The sequence below is a fragment of the Sparus aurata genome, chromosome 12, assembly GCF_900880675.1.
Source record: "Sparus aurata chromosome 12, fSpaAur1.1, whole genome shotgun sequence".
Lineage (NCBI taxonomy): Eukaryota > Metazoa > Chordata > Actinopteri > Spariformes > Sparidae > Sparus > Sparus aurata.
Window position 1 is genome coordinate 29469504 of NC_044198.1, and position 15094 is coordinate 29484597.

Consider the following 15094-nt stretch of genomic DNA (forward strand, 5'->3'; position numbering starts at 1 on the left):
GGTCACTGCAGAAACAGTCCACAAACCATTGATCACAATCTTCAAGAAGCCCATCCTGAGTGTACCGAAACGTCTCCAGGGAATGCTGATGCAGCTGCAGTGTTACAACCTCGATGTGGTGTACAAGCCCCCGCCAGAAATGTACGTCAGTGACACTTTAAGCCAAGTTACTCTGCCTCAGCAAGGGCCAGACACCCCACACGTGCGGCATGCAGTGTTTGCCACCCAGAGTACGCACAGCTGGATCAAGCCCAGCACCTGAATGTCACTGATTTCAGATTCCGCACAGCACACAGAAACAGATGTGCTCCAAGAGCTGAAGTCGGTGATTCCCGACGGGTGGCCTGACTTCAAGGAGGACACCCCACTGGCAGTGCGGGACTACTGGCCCTTCCGGGATGAGCTGAACGTGCAAAATGTTGTGCAATACAGGGGACAGTGCATTATCATCCCAAAGGCCCTGAGAGCAGAGCTTCTTAAGCGTATACACTCCAGCCACATAGGTGGCGAGGCCTGTTATGCTCCCCATGCAATGATTATGCAAGGAATCAGCAGAAGGAGTCCATGATGTCTCATGAGATACCTACACGTCCATGGCAAACAGTGAGCATGGACATCTACTCCTATGCAGGCAAGGAATTTCTCATCCTTGTAGACCACTACTCGGATTACTGGGAAATTGACCAGCTGCCAGACCTATCCGCCGACCCGCTTATCACACGCTGCAGAGCCCAGTTTGCGCATTATAGGCAGCCTGACACAGTGATCTCTGATAATGGCCCGCAGTTTGCGTGTGAATAATTCAGAAAGTTCGCAACATGCTGGGGTTTTGCCCATGTCACATTCTCCCCCCTTCATCCAAAATCAAACAGCAAGGCCGAAGCGGCTGTGAAAATAGTGAAGTCACTTTGCAAGCGCGCAAAAGCAGATGGCACAGATGCGTGGATGGCCATCCTCCACTGGTGCAACACGCCCACAGAGGGGTTGGATAGCAGCCCTGCCCAACGCTTAATGTCATGAAGGCTCAAGACCTCGCTAGCAGTTGCAGACAGCCTGCTGCAGCCACATGTGGTGGTTGGAGTGACAGAGAAGTTGCGGTGGAAAAGGCAGATGGCGAAATTGACATACAACAGATCGGCCAGGGACCTCCCTGAGCTGAATGTGGGAGATCGGATCAGGATGAAACCACTGCTAGGTGATCAAACAGGAAGATGGCCGCTGGGCCAGTGCATCCAGAAAGTTGCTCCTTGCTCATTTGTAGTGTATGTCAACAGCACACTTTACAGGCGCAAGCGTGTGGATCTTCGGCCGGCAGAGCGCTCAGCTGAAGTGCAGCAGACAGTATGGCCAGAGCAGAACAGTCCAGAACAGGGACATATGACTGGGAAGTCCGCCTCAGCCGAGACTGGGCATGGGTCAGGCCAGGGCGAACCAGAAGGAATGGAAAACGCACACCCCCCAAGCAGTCTGGCGCCTCGCACCGCAAGTACACCACTACCTGGGCTGGGCCCAACACCAGGGAAGCACAGCGGCACACCGGGCCATGCCGTCTTCACACAGTGCGGCCGCCACTCACGCCCACCTCAAAGACTGAAGTGGTGACTTTAGGAGAACTTAGGCTCAAATAGAACCACATGCACAAACAAATATGAGACACATGAGAACATGGGTTTGACTAGGGTGTAGGCGGATCGCTGCCCTTACCAATGCCCATATATACACACACACATACAGTGGCAGCATACACATGGAGAAACCTCACGAGAGACTGTTGGTCTGTTCTTTAAAAAAGAAAAAGTAAAAAAGGAATAGTTGTGGAAATACTTAAATGCCAGGCATGTTCGATTGTCAAATTATGATAACAAAGTTGTTGAGATGGATGCATGTTGTTACAGCCTGCAATGGTTATTGAGAAGCAAAGAGTTTAAAGTGTTTAATATCAGAACATTAATCTGAGGGAAGATGTTAGGGATATTGAGCATTGAGCACCTAGCGACATCTAGTGGTATGTTATGTTATGCTGGTAACCATAATGCTGTGCACAGTCTATGTGATTCATTCATTAAAAGCTTGAACTGAAACAGCAGGGTCCCCTTTAAACGCCGGGTGCAGGTGTATATTTTGATAAATAACCGCCAGTTCCAAATAAATGCTGAGTCTGATTTATTTATTTATTTATTTCTTAAATCAAGGAAGAAGACGTGACCACTGATGCTGCATGTTTTACTTCTTCTTGTCGCCTTTTTCACATATTGTGCTGCTTTCTGTTAGTCAGTATAACATTGATGATCGCCATGGGTCCGGTGCAGCAAAAAAATAAAAAGTTCGACTTGAAAATCAAATTTTCTGTTGTAAAATAGGCAGAGGAAAACTCGGGAGAAGCAGCCACTAGATGTTTGTCTGTCGACCCCAAGAGAGTGAGAGATTGGCGAAAAAGTCAAACTGAGCTTCAGCGTCTGTCCGAGGAGGACAGCAACAGGGCCAGGCTGCCTGTTAGAGGGAGGAAGAAGGCTAGCAAGGAGGTTGAGATAAACATGTAGGGATAAGTTATTGGCAAACGGGCACGCCACGAGAGATTGACCCACAAATGATCACAAAATGATCACAAAATGATCACAAAATGATCAGGGCCAATTGTCCCAAATTGGCGGACAGGCGTTTAATTCCTTCCTCACAAAAATCCGGGATGGGGGCCCCAAATGCAATGAACCAGCTTTGGGGGGGCCCAGTTTGCAAAAGGTTGAGAACCCCTGAGGTAACAGTAGCAGCTAGTAGCTGTAGCTGGCTGTGTGTAATGAATGAAGTGAAGATGGTGCTGAGTCACAGCGCACCTGGGAAAAGTGCCACTGCTGTGGAAAACCTCCTGCGTGGTACCTGTACCACAGATCCCTCACCCCAGGTGGGGGGGCTCTAAATGAGTAATTAAAGAACAATGAGTTCAGTTGAGAGTTTGAGAGAGTTTGTCAACGAGCGACTAACTGCTGCTGCTAAAGAGATATATAGAGTTTTTAAAACAACTATCGTCCAGTACGAGGAAGAGATCGATCGGCAGCGCGTCATGCTGGATATCTGCTGGAAACCCCAAGTAAAGTTACACAGGATAGGTGAGTAAAAGTTTGTTATTTTAATAACACTAATGTTCAGAGCCCTGGAGTGGCCACAGAGGGGGACATATGCATCGCAGCCACGTTTCACTACATGGAGCGAACATACGAGTGTTTCCCTCGTTTTGGTTCATTCCACTCCGGGACTCCGGAGGTTCTGAGTGTCCGCTGCACGGCTGGGCTCCGTTCTATAGAAGACCGCGGCGAAACTCCGCTCAGAAAATGATGATTTTACACACAAAACGTTCCGAAACATGTGAGGAGCACTAAAACTCAACAGAAAGAGGTGTGTCTCATTCAACCTGTTAGGAAGACATTTCGGCATTGATTTGGAATCAGTGGGTCAGATGAGATGGAATCAATTGGGAAAATACATCAAAAACATTAATGACAGATATGAGGAGCAGCAAAGTCCATATAACAAGGTGTGTCCTAATCACCCAGTGTATTAATACAATTCGGCATCGGTTTGGAGTCAGTGGGTCACATGACCTGGAAGCTATTGAAACTTTCTGACTACTTCTACTTGTTGTTATTCTCTCTTCTCTAACAACTCTCATGTAGCTGAGAGCCGAGACCAGAAAGGAGGAAAACATGGAGGCTCAGGATCAGCTGGAGATGGAGAGCCGAAGGAAAAGAAAAGACGTCACACAGCTCAAACTCCATCCATCCATCATTCCATCCATTTTCGTCCGCTTATCCAGGGCCGGGTCACGGGGGGCAGCTGCCCGAGCAGGGACACCCAGACTTCCCTCTCCCCGGACACTGCCTCCAGCTCTTCCGGGAGGATCCCAAGGCGTTCCCAGGCCAGCTGAGTGACATAGTCACACCAGCATGTCCTGGGTCTTCCTCGGGGTCTCCTCCCGGCGGGACATGCCAGGAACACCTCCCGAGGAAGGCGTCCCGGGGGCATCCGAAACAGATGCCCGAGCCACCTCAGCTGGCTCCTCTCGATGTGGAGGAGCAGCGGCTCTACTCCGAGCTCCCCCCGGGTGACAGAGCTCCTCACCCTATCTCTAAGGGAACGCCCTGCCACCCTGCGGAGGAAACTCATTTTGGCCGCTTGTATCCGGGATCTTATTCTTTCGGTCATGACCCAAAGTTCATGGCCATAGGTGAGGGTGGGAACAAAGATTGACTGGTAAATCGAGAGCTTCGCCTTTCGGGTCAGCTCTCTCTTTACCACGACAGACCGATACAACGACCGCATTACTGCGGCTGCTGCACCGATCCGCCTGTCAATCTCACGCTCCATCCTTCCCTTACTCGTGAACAAGACCCCAAGATACTTCAACTCCTCCACTTGAGGCAGGAACTCTCCCCCAACCTGGAGGGAGCAAGCCACCTTTTTCCGGTCAAGATCCATGGCCTCAGACTTGGAGGTGCTGATTTTCATCCCAGCTGCTTCACACTCGGCTGCAAACCGCCCCAGAACATGCTGGAGGTCCTGGCTCGACGGAGCCAACTAGACAACATTGGACGAAATTGCATTGTTCCTTCTGAATCTGAGGTTCGACTATCGGCCGAATTCTCCTCTCCAGTACCCTGGAGTAGACTTTCCCAGGGAGGCTGAGGTGTGTGATCCCCTGATAGTTGGAACACACCCTCCGGTTCCCCTTTTTGAATAGGGGGACCAAAACCCTGGTCTGCCAACCCCACACCAGCAGCACACCAGACCCACACCAGCACCACACCAACCCCCGCAGCAGACACCAGCTCACCACCTTATAGCCATACTTCAACTCTGCTACTCAATCAGACAACTGCAATTATCCGAGTATACATGCCGGTGAGAAAATCGGATTATTGGTCGAAGCATGTCATATCCAGTACTATAGGTGGCGCTGTACCCATTTCAACTAGTGGTAATAGAGCCACCTCCAGCTGACCTCTTTACGTCACCAGCAACAACAAACTGCCTCTGCATTTGACAAAGATGGCGTACGAAGAGCGAGACGAAGCTACATCTTTGTACATTTCGTATATGGTGTATCAGAATCAGAATCAGAAATCCTTTAACATCCCGCAGATGGGAAATTTGTTTGTCACAGCAACGTCAGAAAGTTACAAGAACAGAGCAATAGCAAATTAGACAATATAAATTAGACAATATAAAATAGACAATGTAATTAAAAGGAAAGAAAATAGAATCCACATATATACATATTTACATGATATACGTAGTGCAAGAATGGACAGCAATTTTTATATACAGATTTTAAATATATATAATAAATATGGGAGTTGAAATGAGTTTGTACAGAGTTATTGCACAGTGCAGAGTACAGGGTGAGGTCTATATGGAGCAGTGCTGGTTGTACAGTCTGACAGCAGCAGGAAGGAAGGTGTCCATCATCCTGCTCTCTCCCACCACCTGGACCGGGTCAAGAGGATCCCAAGGTGGAGCTGGCCTTTTATCAAGTCTCCTCCTGTCTGCTGCCAAGATGCTGCTGCCTCAGCAGACCACTCAATAGAAGATGGCTGATGCCACCACAGAGTCAGAGAAAGAGGTCAGGAGTGCCCCCTGCACTCCAAAGGACCTGAGCTTCCTCAGCAGATACAGTCTGCTCTGACCTTTCTTATATGTTGCTGCAGTGTGATCAGTCCAGTCCAGTTTATTGTTCAGGTGAACTTCCAGGTATTTGTAAGATGTCACCATCTCAATGTCTGTTCCCAGGATGTTCACCTGTGTGCAGGGTTGTTTGAGCCTGCGGAAATCCAACACCAGCTCTTTGGTCTTCCCAGCGTTGAGCCGGAGGTGGTTCCGCTGGCACCAGTCCACAAAGTCCTGAATAAGTTCTCTGTAGGCTCTGTCGTCCCCGTCCGTGATGAGGCCAATGATAGCAGAGTCGTCAGAGAACTTCTGTAGATGGCTGTGAGGGGATTGGTGGTAGAAGTCTGCAGTGTACATGGTGAACAGGAAAGGGGCCAGGACCGTTCCCTGTGGGGCCCCTGTACTGCAGATTATTGTGTCTGACACGTAGTCCTGAGTCCGCACATACTGTGGCCGGTTAGTGAGGTAATCCAGGATCCAGGATGTGAGGTGTTGGCTCACCCCTGCGAGCTCCAGCTTGTCCCCCAGGAGTGCAGGCTGTATAGTGTTGAAAGCACCGGAGAAATCAAAGAACATGATCCTCACAGTGTTTCCGGGCTTCTCCAGGTGAGACAGTGATCTGTCCAGGAGGAAGATGATGGCGTCGTCCACTCCGATGCCAGGTTGATATGCAAACTAGAGTGGGTCCATAAAAGGACCCACCAGCGGGCGTAGATGGACGAGGACCAGCCGCTCCAGAGTCTTCATCAGGTTTGAAGTGAGAGCAACTGGTCTGTAGCTGTTAAAGTCTTTTGGGTGAGGGATCTTTGGTACTGGTACCACGCAGGAGGTTTTCCACAGCAGTGGCACTTTTCACAGCTTCAGGCTAATGTTGAAGATATATTCCACAATCCTGCACAGTTGGTCTGCACAGGACTTGAGGAGCCTGGAGCTGATCCCATCTGGACCAGTAGCCTTCTTCACCTTCATCTTCCTCAACTCATTTCTCACTTGGAGAGGCGAGAGTGACAGAGTGGAGCAGGGGGCTAAGTGTCGGATGTGGGGGGAGGGTGAATGTCAGGGGGGCAGTAGGGGGAGTCTGTGACATGAAAACTGTGGAGAGAGAGGTAGAGGTGAGAATGGGGCAGTAAACAGGGGGGTGGAAGAGGTGGTGGGGGGCAGCAGATAGATTAATGTCGTTCACCCACGTCTGATCCCCCGCATCCTGGGATTCTGGAGTCCTCTGCCCTGAGATGGTTTTAAAGGCCCCCACACACCGCCCAGATGTCCAACTGCCTTAACCGACCACTCTCTGACCACTCTGTTGCCTCTCGTCTGACCCGTTTGGCAGAAAAGTTGCATTGAACACACCGCTTCAACGTTCTGCCAGCTCCACAGTAGCATGTACATTCTGCGCTTGCGCGAGATGCAATATGCCGGTGGCTCTAGTGTTAAAGCTGCTGGACTAGAGGTTTATGCACGCAACTCTCTTTACTTTCGATCAAAACGAAACTTAACTATTTCAGACAAAAACAGCTGCATACTAAACATGCAGCGAGGCATTACTAAACAAACACAGATTAATTCGTCCTGAACGGACATAACAACAGCTAGTCTCATGCCAGTACTCCAGAACATGAAAACAAGAAATGACGGAACGGAGTGCATAGAAAACCAATGCGCACACAGTATTCCGCCTCTCCCACACACCGCGCTGAATCGCTAGCACACCGCCAATCAGAGAATCCAATGGCTCAGACATCCAACGGCCCACCTCCTCAAACTTCACATGCTCAGTTGGATCCGACAACGTCCGCGCAGCTCTGAAAGCTTCCGAAGCACCTGAACACAACAAACATATTTGTTCCCGACCTCGTCCGTGTCTCTCCAAACGCTTCAGACGTCCAACGGTTGGGCCGGTGTGTGGGGGCATTAAGGCTTTTCCAGACTCCACTGATGTTTCTCTGCTGCAGCTGGTTCTCCATCTTCCTCCTGTAGCTTTTCTTCCCGACTCTGATCTTCTTGCTCAGCTCCTTCTACACAGCCTTCAGCTCTTACTTGTTTCCTGACCTGAAGGCCCTCTTTTTCTCCTTAAGGAGAGCCTTTATGTCAGGATTAATCCAGGGTTTGCTGTTAGAAAAACACCGTACAGTCCTGGTGGGTACAGTGTTATCAACACAGAAGTTAATGTAGTCTGTTATGCAGCCTGTTAAACTGTCGATGTCCTCCCCATGAGAAACACACAGTTCTTCCCACACAGTGGAGTCAAAGCAGTCCCTCAGAGCCTCCTCAGACTCCTCAGTCCATGCTTTAATTGTGCGGATTTCCACTGGTTGCCTGTTTACGAGGGGCTTGTACTCAGGCAGGAGATGCACCAGGTTGTGGGCAGATCTTCCCAGGGGAGGGAGGGGGGATGAGTTGTATGCCTCCTTGATGTTGGCATACAATAAGTCCGGTGTTTTATTGTCTCTGGTGTGCAGGTGATATATTGTGTGAATGTGGGCAGGGCAGAGGACAGAGAGGCATGATTGAAGTCCCCAGAGATGAGGGCCTGTGGGTGCTGTGTCTGCAGTGAGCTTGTGACTGAGTGAAGAACATCAGCAATTTTTATATACTAGCTGTATCAGCGTTAGCAGAGGGGGGGATGTACACAGTGAGTACAATCACCTGTGTGAACTCCCTCGGGAGGTAGTACGGCCTCATGATAACAGCTAAAAGTTTGATGTCCTTACTGCAGACCTGGTCTTTAACAGTGATGTGCCGAGAGTTAAACCATCTGTCATTAACAAACAGCCGACCTCCTCCTTTCCGCTTACCGCTCTCTGCCATCCTGTCTGCCCGCCGCAGTTGAAAACGCTTCCAAGTTTGCGTCCGTGTCCGGGGTCAGCTCCGTCAGCCACGTCTCAGTGCGCACCATTATGCTGCACTCACGGTATTCCCTCTGATGCCGGGTCAGCTCTGTTATTGGCATCTTATTGGGAAGAGATCTCACATTCCCCATGATGACAGACGGGAGGATGGGTCTGTAGCCTCTCCTTCCCCTCCTCAGCTTGCGGGGGACATCAGGCCACTCGTGCGGCTGCACCGCTACTGAACAGCTGATCCCTACTGTAAACAACAGAGCTGCGTACATGCTCCCCGGACACGGCGGAAAACGGTGAAAAAAGAAGGATGAGCACCAGAACGAAAAAAGCGAGTCTGGTCTCCATACTGCCCAAAGAAAGAGCTACAGAAAGAAGTAAAAAGAACAGTTAGAAAGTGCAAAAAGAAGTATAAAAAGAGGAAAAACTCAAAAGTGAGCGAGAGCTGCTGCAACAGGCTGCCACTCAAGCGGCACCATCTTACATGATAATTATACAAACTAGATTAACAATGGCGCTCTTTCTTGCACTTAATTTAGAGGAAAGACGCCGCCACCATCGCCGTTCTTCTACTTCTGGCTCACGGCCCGGGAAAAAGATTTTGAGCCTGCGCAGAATGAAAAGTCCGATCCGATCTGATGGAACGTATACATGCAGGAGTAATGCGACTTTCAATAGAATAATCTAGGTGTTTTAATCCGATTATGAGAAATCTGATTCGGTCCGATTTTAGTCAGCCTAACGTGTATACATGTGTGGCGTGGGCTCTCACCAGGCCCAAGCTTAGGTTTAAAAAAATGTAACTCTGCTGCAGAGTGACCTCTTGAAAACACCAATAACGCCACGGATAATTAAAGGAGCATGTGATCAGGAGTTAAAAACTGAGACAAAAGATTAGTTATATGACAAAACAGAATGTATTAATTCAACACAATATGTTAAAAAACAAACTGCAAATGTATTAAAACACCAGACCAGCTGTGATAAGGAGACGATGACACTGTATGCAAACACTGATAAAAAGTGGAGGATAGTGCTGACCCGTGGCCGCGGTCGCAGACAGTGGGGGAAACGATTATAATGTGAGAGAGTACTCACCAGGCTCCTGTGCCCTACACACACACACGCACACACACGGCAAACCACAAAAAGGAATAAAGTAAATCGTGGAGGTCGTGCAAGAAAAATAATCAAACCCGCAATCGGGGGGTTGTGAAGCACGGGTGAGGAACTCTGATCACCAAATCCCTCCACCATCCGTGCGGCCGCGCTCACCACCAACTGACAGCACCTAAAAGACAAAGCATATGCATCAAAACGAAACTAGTGCACAGCGCTCCTCATCACAGCCCGTCACAGACAGCAGGAAAATGCCACCATAAAAACAAACCGAAACTAAACAAAACAACCTAATATAACTAAAATGGGGATACACATGCATCTTACAAATCAGATCATAGTCGAGCTAACCCAGTAATTCGGTTTTCTTAAGTGTTATTTTAACGCCCTGAGAGAAAAGCTACCGGACCGGACCGGACCCCATCAGCCCCGTGTGCTGACGGCCTGTGCCAGCCAGCTCTGTGGAGTTCTCCAGCACCTCTTCAACCTGAGCCTCCACCTTCAGAGAGTGCCAGTGTTTTGGAAAACATCCTGCCCCTTTCCAGTGCCCAAAAAGGACGTCCTGCGGCACTGGATGACTACAGGCTGAATGCACTGACCTCTCACATCATGAAGGTCATGGAGAGACTAGTTCAGGCACACCTCAGACCCCCAGTGTGCCCATCACAGGACACCTTCAGTGTGCATATCAGCCCCATGTTGGGCTTAATGATGCAATCCTCTACCTGCTGCAGGAAGCCTACTCCTCCCTGGACAGACCCAACACCTCAGTCCGCATCATGTTCTTTGACTTCTCCAGGGTCTTCAGCACCATCCAGTCCAGACTGCTGAAGACCAAACCGGAGAAAATGCAGGTGGATTCTTCCCTTGTCACACAGGTCGATGACGGGCAGGTGGCAGTACGTGAGATTACAGAACTGTATGTCGAACCATCTGATCGGAAACATCTGCGCCTCTAAGGGAACTGTGCTGTCTCCTCTTCACCACTTACACTGCAGACTTTAAGTACCACACTGAGTCGGGTCATCTGCAGAAATTCTCTGATGACACTGTTGGGCGTGTAGAGGGCCAGAGGGAGGATGAGTTCAGGGACCTGGTCGGCATTTTTGTTAAGTGGTGTGGGGAGAATCACCTGCAGCTGAATGTGGTAAAGACATAAAAGATGGTGGTGGACTTCAGGAGGAACAAGCCCCGCCCTTTCTGGTCTGCATCGGTGGGACAGACGTCAACATGGTGGATACAAACAAACACCTGAATGTGGTGCTGGACAATAAACGGGAGTGGACTATGTTAGATCCCGAGTTTTACCCCTGTCCAGGAGGTACTCGACCAGCTCTCCGTTTAAAGGGTTAGATCCCTAAACCTATAAGAGGTTGCTTAAAAACTGGGAATTTAAATAGGGATTTCTTAAGCTGGTGGTGAGGAGACTCGCCTCTCTTCTAACTGCCTGAAACCGAACGTCTACCCTGCTCCCTCTGGTTTGGCACCTGACATGAAGCCCTTGAGTCAGATACGGCCACCAACCACGCCTGTTATGGCAGCTCTCCTCTAAATGATCTGTGCACTTGGTATGGTGCTAGGTTGGATTTTAAGGGCTTTTGGTAAACCCTAAGGGACTGTTTCAATTTGGTAGGCTAGAGTAACCTTTAAGAACCTTCAAGATATTATGCACACTTAACACCTGACTTTTACTTCCAATCAAAGAGACATAAAATCAATGTCCACAACTTTAACTTTTAACTATATTATGTAGGTTTTATTGCATAGATTTTAGCAAGGCAAAGCATACAGCGCAATACTTATTTCAATTACTATCAATCATTGCCAAAAATCGTTGATAGATCACAATACTGTAACTAACAAATTAATCTTAAAGAGCTGAGGCCTGGTTAGAAATACTTACATTTAGGTGAGATGGAGAGGGTCAGGTCTGTCCATGGCTTGCCTTTCCCTTCCTGCTGAAAGTCCAAGTCCCTGAGGCAAATCATAACCCTGCCCGAGGTCTCGTAACTTCCTCAAAGTCCAAACTTCACACCAGCAGAGTGAACAAAAGTACTCCAATATCCAAACTGTAATCCACAGCATGTTGGCAAAAATGGTTTTTGCTGAAGATTTCTTGAAGTCCTTTCTGCATTCTCCGTCTCAGGTGTTTCTTCAAGGCTGGAGCGAATGGAAGAACGAACTTTAGTCCGTGCTCCTAAGGTTATATACACTCTCGCTTCGGACACTGGCTTGGTTTTGTGTCCTTATTAGGACATTTTCCCACCATCTCTCCGTTCAATGACTAATAGTCCCTTGATGATGGCTGACAATTTCATAATGATCCAACACGCCTTGGTCACGGTCTGTGCCCGTGCCCAAAGCTTGATCAGATTTCGACACATCCTTTTGGCCTCACGTTGACCTGACCAGTTCTTTAACACTTTCTCACGACCTCAGCTCAACACTGTTTCTTTACTGATTTTCATTAGATCTCTAAACTTCAATACATCATGGTTACATCTTACACCTCCTTTAACTTTGCAAAGTTAAAGGTGGAATATGGAATATGAGCTGAATGCCGCCATCTAATGTCTCAAGATCGTAGTCGTGACAACAAAAAGGTAATTCCAGCGGTCGGGTTGCCAGGTTTAGACAGGGCAGGAGGATTGAGCCGCCTCCGTTTCCTCCGTTTACTGGGTGTGGAGGTCGATGGGTCACGATCAGTATTCTCATATCTAGGATCAACGTGATATAATGAAAATAAGTATAGCAGAGGAGTTTGACCGACAGGTAACGTTAGCTAAGTTAGCAAACGAGTTAGCTTACCGATCCAGGAGAAAGTTCGCCATTTCCGCATGTGTTTTGATGCCGTGGAAATCCTTTACCTGAGTCTATCGAGCGTATGCTTCACCGATATTTACTCTGGTTTTTGCTCTTCTCCGGTCACTCAGCTGCTGGGACAGATAACGCACCGTTCGCTGGGGCTCTGAAGAGCTTGCAGACTCCGCCATTTTACCCAGTGTCAGCCTAGCTGTGCCAAGCTTTGCCGAGCATTGCCGAGGTTGCGAATTTGGCAACCCGCAATGCCGGCCGCTATTTGGCTGGTACGATGTAAACAGGGAGTCATTGTTGAACCCGTCAAATTTTCTTAAATTATTTATTTCAGACTAAATATAATTTTTCAAGGAAACGCATTACTTTTAAACTGCGCCCCTCTAAACGCCCCGTGGATGTATTATTTTTGAAAAAATATAGCTTTTAATAAGCATATTACATATTCAACCTTTAATACTAAGTCAAAAATGATCATCAGAGACAGAATGACAGACAGAGCCTTGAGTGTAACACTTCCTCTTTTTCACAGACACCCTGTGTCGCCATTTCCTCTTCACTTCCTATTTCAACATACCTTTAATGTAATGGTTTAACACTTTCCAATGAATTTATGGCAAACAATGCAACAAGCAAAGTTTTGATATATTTCAGAATCATTTCAGGACTAAGTATAACATCCCTTTTTTGTATTTGTGTCTGACAGGAGTGTATGACTCTCAACTTTTCTGACACTATCTCCATGTGTGTGTACATACTGGTATTTATATTAGACAGGAGTAAATGGATCTCAACTATCTGTCAAAATAGTCTGCATCGGTGGGACAGACGACAACATGGTGGATACAAACAAACACCTGAGTGTGGTGCTGGACAATAAACGGGAGTGGACTACAAACATGGAGGCAGTCTACAAGAAGGGCCTGCGTCGGCTTTACTTCCTGAGGAGGCTCAGGGCCTTTAATGTCTGCAGCCAGATGTTCTAGATGTTTCATCAGTCTGTTGTTGTGAGCACCATCTTCTTCTTCTGTGGTGTCCTGGGGTGCAGGAATTAAAGTGAAGGACGCCAACAGACTGAACAAACTCATAAAGAAGGCAGAGTCTGTTGTTGGCTCTGACCTTTCACCCTGGAGGAGGTGGTGGAGGACAGGATGCTGAAGTAACTGCTGAAAAAAAAAGCTAAAAGCTAAAGAGCAGCTTCAGCAACAGACTCAAACCTGCTGCCTAAAGAAACATCTCAGAAATCATTCCTACCTGCTGCCATCAGACTTTACAATGCTCAAAGTGCTCAACTTTGCTCAGCATTTTATTTGATGTACCTCAGTCTATCTATCTTCTGTTACTTCACAGATTACATGCTGCATCAAAATATAAGCTGAACATTTTTTGATAATTAAAAAAAAGTTGAACATCAGATCTGATAGAAGCGTAGTATACATACATGTACATATGTGGATCAGCCACATTTACTATTCATACTTTAACACATTTAACATCGAGTAATTTGACCAAATATTCAAACTCCATATCTTTATTTACCCCGATGTGACTGTTGGGCTGTAGTTCGTGTTCCGGCCTGCGGGGCGCTGCGACACCAGGAGAGGCTCAACTGCCTCAAACCTTAAAGGAGAAGAAGAAGCAGGACAACGCCACACACGGTACTGCGCATGTGCCGCGAGCACCCGAAGTAAAGGAAGTAAACAGTAGCAGCTAGCAGCATTAACTGGATGTGTGTTTTGAATGAAGTGAAGACGGTACTGAGTCACAGCGCAGCTCATTATTGAATGAGTAATTAAAGAACAATGAGTTCAGTTGAGAGTTTGAGAGAGTTTGTCAACGAGCGACTAACTGCTGCTGCTGAAGAAATATTCAGAGTTTTTAAAACAACTATCGTCCAGTACGAGGAAGAGATCGATCGGCAGCGCGTCATGCTGGATATCTGCTGGAAACCCCAAGTAAAGTTACACAGGATAGGTGAGTAAAAGTTTCTTATTTTAATAACACTAATGTTCAGAGCCCTGGAGTGGCCACAGAGGGGGACATATGCATCGCAGCCACGTTTCACTACATGGAGCGAACATACGAGTGTTTCCCTCGTTTTGGTTCATTCCACTCCGGGACTCCGGAGGTTCTGAGTGTCCGCTGCACGGCTGTGCTCCGTTCTATAGAAGACCGCGGCGAAACTCCGCTCAGAAAATGATGATTTTACACGAAAAACGTTCCGAAACATGTGAGGAGCACTAAAACTCAACAGAAAGAGGTGTGTCTCATTCAACCTGTTAGGAAGACATTTCGGCATTGATTTGGAATCAGTGGGTCAGATGAGGTGGAATCTATTGGGAAAATACATCAAAAACATTAATGACAGATATGAGGAGCAGCAAAGTCCATATAACAAGGTGTGTCCTAATCACCCAGTGTATTAATACAATTCGGCATCGGTTTGGAGTCAGTGGGTCACATGAGATGGAAGCTATCGGAACAAAAATACATTTTAGCCTACATTAAAAACAACAAAAACAATAATAACAAATATTAGGGGCAGGAACTTTCAAAAGGGCACTTGCTTAGTCCAGAGGGCAAAGGGCAGGTGCTTTAGCACCACCTAGTGTCTACCTGTGCACGCCACTGATGCACATTTTGTAGCTTGAAGTTCAGCCATT